This window comes from Dromaius novaehollandiae, chromosome 7, assembly GCF_036370855.1.
Source record: "Dromaius novaehollandiae isolate bDroNov1 chromosome 7, bDroNov1.hap1, whole genome shotgun sequence".
Taxonomy (NCBI): Eukaryota; Metazoa; Chordata; class Aves; order Casuariiformes; family Dromaiidae; genus Dromaius; species Dromaius novaehollandiae.
In genome coordinates, this window is record NC_088104.1 from 7,454 (window position 1) to 13,242 (window position 5,789).

Below are 5,789 nucleotides of genomic sequence, written 5' to 3' on the forward strand. Positions count from 1 at the left end.
GAAGACTGACGCAGAGGAGGCCGGCGAGAAAGACCCGAGGCCATGATGACGCAGGGAAGGAAACCCTGAAAGGGCGCCAGCGAGACGCAAAACAAGAGCGGCCCCGGAAGAGGTGCGGCCGATGAGGCCTCGACGATGGCCGCGACTATGACTACACTGCAAACGGCCACAATGCAGAGTCACAGTGACAGACCACCCCTTTCAGCTGCCTGTGCAGAACAAGATGTAGTCCATTGGAGCAATGCTGATGAGTCTGGCCAGGCAAAAGACAATGGATGCCTGCCACGCTACCGCTGCAGAGCATAGGCTGTGCTCTTTGAGCACAAAGAGCAAGAGCAACATCAAGACCTGAGCAAAAGATAGCACAGCTACAACACACACCACATAAACTACACAACAACACAGACACAGGCTGGAGCTGCCCTGCCTGACACCCACCCTCGCTTTCTGCCATGCACACCCCACTGCCTCTGCCTCACACACACCACTCATCCAGAACAACCCTCCACTCTACACTGAACATCAGCACACACACACACATACACAGAAACTGAGGATGCCCCAACACCCTTTGCCCCTCAACTTAACTGTGGCAGTGCTGTAGGTCACCGGTCCTCAAGAGCCATCCTCAGCAGCAGCCGCATCCACACTGATCTTCCTTTGCTCACCACATTTGCCTTCATCACCTGCCAAACCAGAGCACAAGCAGTCACCCCCTTGCCAGTCAGCTCCATCCCCATCTCCAAGGGCACCCTCCACCAAAGCGCCATCGGCGCTCCACTCACCTGCACCGCAACAACTCCAAACGCCAACATCCTGCCTGGGGGGAAGCCCGTGGCACCTGGAAAAAAACAAAATAACAAAGTGACTCTTCTGCCAGGCAGCGCTCACCAGCCCTACAACATCCAGCTCCAATCCACTCACCTGAAAGTCTCAGCCACGCCTGGGAAAGGCCCACAGCAGACCTGAAAAAACAGAGCAAAAGGCATCACCGACAGGCAGCCCAACACCACCCACCCCACAATAAAATCAGACCCAACAAGCTCCCCCGCTCACCTGCTCAGGCTCTTCTCAGCACTCAGCTGCTTCTCTCCACAACTTCCCGCAAAACCTGCAAGCACAGAGAGAAATCACGTGCTCAGGCAATGCCCGCAACACCACAGCCCATCCACATCAGGCATTCGCTCCCACACCTTTTCCTGCTCCGCTCTCCCATCCCAACTGCTGGGCTATAGCTCCCCACACCGAGGTCCGCCACACACCTGTAAAACAGGAACGGCGCTGGGCGACGGGGACAGCGCCGACGAGGTGATGGCCCTACGCCGGGCTCTACGTCCGCTCCCGGACTGATGCTCACCTCACCCTGCTCCTCCTGGATGTGAGCGACCTGCTCCCCGCAAGGCTCCACGCCTACAAGCACAAAGCAAAAATTAACCGCGCAACCCACTGACCGCAACACTCTCCTTCCAACACCAAATCTCTAGCTCACCTTCTTGGGGCATGCCCCTTTCTTCCTCCAGCTCCCTTGGGCCCACTCAGAACACTGCTCAGCATCTGCAAAAAACAACAAAACAAAACAACATAAAGTGGAGCACACAGACATTGACAAATCACCATTCCAGTCCATCACTGACACACTCCGCACACCACCATTCCTAACACCCACAAGCAAGGCAGCTCCAAACACACACAGACAGACAAAAAAAAAAAAAATTAGACACAAACATGAAGGAAAGCCCTATGCAAAAAGAACTATTCCAATGCGTTCCACATGGTATCTGATGACACCACAGCCCTGCGGCTCTGATGCTCTGGACGAGCCCAGAAAAGACTAAGATGTCAACGCCCGGGATGGAAAGCAGCCGGCAAAGCGAGGAACGGCCATGCGGAAGAGGCCAGCGAGGAAGACCTGAGGCCGTGATGACGCAGGGAAGAAAACCCTGAAAGGGCACCGGTGAGACGCAAAACAAGAGCGGCCTCGGAACAAGAGCGGCCGACGAGGCCTCGACGGTGGCCGCAAAGATCGATGGGCACGATGCAAAGCCGGAGGCACGGACCGCCCCCTTCGGCTGCCTGCACGTGACGAGACACCATCCGTGGGTACGATACTGATGAGTCAAGCCAGCAAAACATGACAGAGGCCTACAATGCTAGCGCTCCACAGTGTAGGCCGTGCTCCTTGAGCACAAAGAGCAAGGGCGACATCAAGACCTGAGCAAAAGATAGCACAGCTACAACACACACCACATAGACTACACAACAACACAGACACAGGCTGGAGCTGCCCCGCCTACCGCACCCTCACTTTCTGCCATGCGCACCTCAGCACCTCTGCCTCACACATACCCCACTCATCCAGAACAGCCCTCCGCTCTACACTGAACATCAGCGTGCACACACACACAGAGTTAAGACACCCCTGATACCCTTTGCCCCTCAACTTAACTGTTCAAATGCTGGGCATCACCATCGCTCCTCAAGAGCCATCCTCAATGGCAGCCGCATCCGCGCTGATCTCCCTTCAGTCACCACAGTTGCCTTTATCACCTGCCAAACCAGAGCACAAGCAGTGACCCCCTTGCCGGTCACCTCCAGCCACATCTGCGAGAACACCCTCCTCCAAACCACCATTGTCATCGCACTCACCTGTACTGTGCCAAAGCCACGCTCCAGCATTGTGGCTGTGACGCTGCCCGTGGCATCTGGAAAAAACAAAACAACAAAACTACTCTTCTGCTAGACAGTACGGACTAGCCCTACAACTACTGCCACACCATTATACGCACCCATTCTACTTCACCTCAAATCCTCAGCCACGCCTGTGAAAGGCCCGCACCGTACCTGAAAAAGCAGAACAAAACACATCACCGAGAGGCAGCCCAGCAGCACCCTACCGCATAATAAAACTCAGGCAGACAAGCTTCCCTTCTCACCTGCTCAGGCTGCTCGTTGCCGCTCACCTTCTCCTCTCCAAAACTTCCTGTAATGCCTGCAAAACCAGCGAGAAGACCACACCTTGAGGTCATGCCAAAAACCACACCCCATGCACAACATTACCTCGCTACAACACCTTTACCTGCTCCGCTCTCCCGTCCCAACTGCCGGGCTACGGCTCCCCACGCCGAGGTCCGCCACACACCTGTAAAACAGGAACGGCGCCGGGCGATGGGGACGACGCCGATGAGATGACGGCCCTACGCCGGGCTCTACGTCCTCACCCAGACTGATGCTCACCTCGCCCAGCTCCTCCTGGATGTGAGCGACCTGCTCCCCCCAAGGCTCCACACCTACAAGCACAAAGCAAAAATTAACCGGGCAACCCACTGACCGCAACACTCTCCTTCCAAAACCAAATCTCTAGCTCACCTTCTTGGGGCATGCCCCTTCCTTCCAGCTCCCTTGCACCCACTCGGAACACTGCTCTGCATCTGCAAAAAGCAACATAAACTGGAGCACACAGACACTGACCGATCACCATTCCGGGCCATCACTGCCACACTCCATACGCTACCATTGCTAATAACCGCAGGCAAAGCAGCTCCAGCCCCACACACACAGACAAGCATTAGACACAAAACAAACACACATAGGTACAAGCATCAGACACAAACATGGAGGAAAGCCCTATGCAAAAAGAACTATTCCCACGCATAAGATGCTACCAGCCAGAAAGCCCTACGATGCCATGACCGTGCAGCTCTGCTGCTCCGGATGAGCCCAGAAAAGAGTCAAACGCCACTGCCCGGGATAGAAAGCGACCCGCAAAGCTGGGACGACCGATGCCGAAGCACCCGGCCGGAAAGACCCGAGGCTGCGGCGATACAGGGAAGAACCCTGAAAGCATGCCAAGAAGATGAAAAACAAGAGCAGAAACAGAAGAGGGGCAGGCAAAAAGGCCTCGACAATGGCCCCGAAGATGAGCGGCCGCAAATGGTCACAATGCAAAGCCGGAGCGACGGACCGCCCCTTTTGGCTGCCCGCACGGGACGAGACGCGATCCGCTGGAGCGATGCCGATGACTGAGGCCAGGCAAAAGACGGCGGATGCCTGCCACGATGGCGCTGTGGAGCATGGGCTGTGCTCCTTGAGCACAAAGAGCAAGAGCAACATCAAGACCTGAGCAAAAGATAGCACAGCTACAACACACACCACATAGACTACACAACACAGACACAGGCTGGAGCTGCCCTACGTACCACACCCTCACTTTCTGCCATGGGCACCCCACCACCTCTGCCTCACACACCACTCATCCAGAGCAGCCCTCCCTACTACACTGAATATCAGCACGCATGCACAGAATGAAGACAACCCCAACACCCTTTGCCCCTCACCTTAGCTTTTCCAGGGCTGGGGGCGGGGGGGGCGGTCAGGTCACTTTTGATCCTTAAGAGGCATCACTCAATGGCAGCCACATCCTCTCTAATCTTCCTTCGCTCACCTTCATCACCTGCCAAACCAGAGCGCAAGCAGTCACACCCCATGCCGAGCACCTCCATGCTCATCTGCAAGAGCGTGCCTCTCCAAACCGCCGTTGTCGCTCCATTCACCTGCACCGCGCCAAAGCGATACTCCCACATCCTGACTGAAAGTAATCCCATGACACCTGCAAAAAACAAAACAACAAAATTACTCTTCTCCTAGGCACTGCGGACTAGCCGTAAAACAACTGACACGCCATTACACTCACCCATTCTACCTCACCTCAAATCCTCAGGCATGCCTGGAAAAGGCCCGCAAGGTATCTGAAAAAGCAAAGCGGACAGCCCCAGAAGCCACGGTAGGAGTCAGAAGCAGAGCCACAAAAGAGCAGATGGCAGTGGGTTCGCAGGCACAGATGAAAGAAAAGAGCTGCCGGGCGAGACTGCAAACTGCTTCCTGCCGGTCCCGAGAAGGCCAGCAGTTTTTTTTCCTCTCTCAGTACTGAGGCTTGGACAAGAAAAGAGGTGAATTCGTTAGCTTGCAGGAGGTTGCTTTTTGACCCCTTCAGACACATGGACTTACTCACAGCTGCACTTAGTTTCCAAAGATGTGACTTCCTTTCTCATCATACTGCACTTCCAGGCAGGAAGAATGCTCACTTGGCTCTTCACACTCTTCACATAAAGTCTAGACTCATCCATAACTCTGCATACTACAAAAAAAACTTACTCACTTCCTCTTGGAACAGAGCTGACAATATTTCTGAGGAGCAGCAGAACATCCGGCAAGCAAGCCGGAAATCACAGTAGCTGACGAGAACGATATCTCACATGCATCCACATTACTGGACATAAGGCACACAAGCACTACGTAGAGCAGAAACGTAGATGGAAATGTTTTCCAGGGACCCCTGTTCTGTCCTTTTCTCTGCAATCCAGCTGAGGGACAAACAATTCTTCGAGTGTCATCATCTTCAAAGAGCCGAGCGATGAAGCTGCATCCCTTCCGCAATAAACACAAAAACGCAACAAAACAATACTGATGGTTAACAAAAGATACGACTGCAGACGCGGAAGCCCTCTTCCACCCCTGAACGCCCCGCGCCGAGACACCGACGCAAAACCGAAACTGTCTGCTTTAAGCGATTTTTCTGGCAGGCTTACGGCTCCACCTTCAGCCATCCCGTTGCTCTAATCTTAAGGAACAGCCTTTGCATCTCCAAATGCAGCAATAACTCTTCCTGGATAGCTTTGCTTCTGCAAATGCTGCTATTCGCCGAGACAAGTTCAGACCACTAACCCCAAAGGACAGCAAACGCAGAATGAACTCCCTGCCACCAGGCCCTCGGTTTATGTACCCCTAGCCCC

General features: G+C 54.3%; 2 long non-coding RNA genes across 2 annotated transcripts; both read right to left on the minus strand.

Annotated features, from left to right (window-relative positions):
- Nucleotides 1–1,198: 1,198 nt before the first annotated feature.
- On the minus strand, nt 1,199–2,815 carry LOC135328953 (uncharacterized). The gene is made up of 5 exons (XR_010390082.1): nt 2,787–2,815; nt 2,647–2,702; nt 2,447–2,547; nt 1,490–1,554; nt 1,199–1,410 (listed from the first exon to the last, which is right to left on the minus strand). It is a non-coding gene; the product is annotated as an uncharacterized LOC135328953 (long non-coding RNA).
- Nucleotides 2,816–4,361: 1,546 nt separating this feature from the next.
- Nucleotides 4,362–4,926, minus strand: LOC135328954 (uncharacterized). Its single transcript, XR_010390083.1, has 3 exons — nt 4,691–4,926; nt 4,551–4,606; nt 4,362–4,450 (listed from the first exon to the last, which is right to left on the minus strand). It is a non-coding gene; the product is annotated as an uncharacterized LOC135328954 (long non-coding RNA).
- Nucleotides 4,927–5,789: the final 863 nt, after the last annotated feature.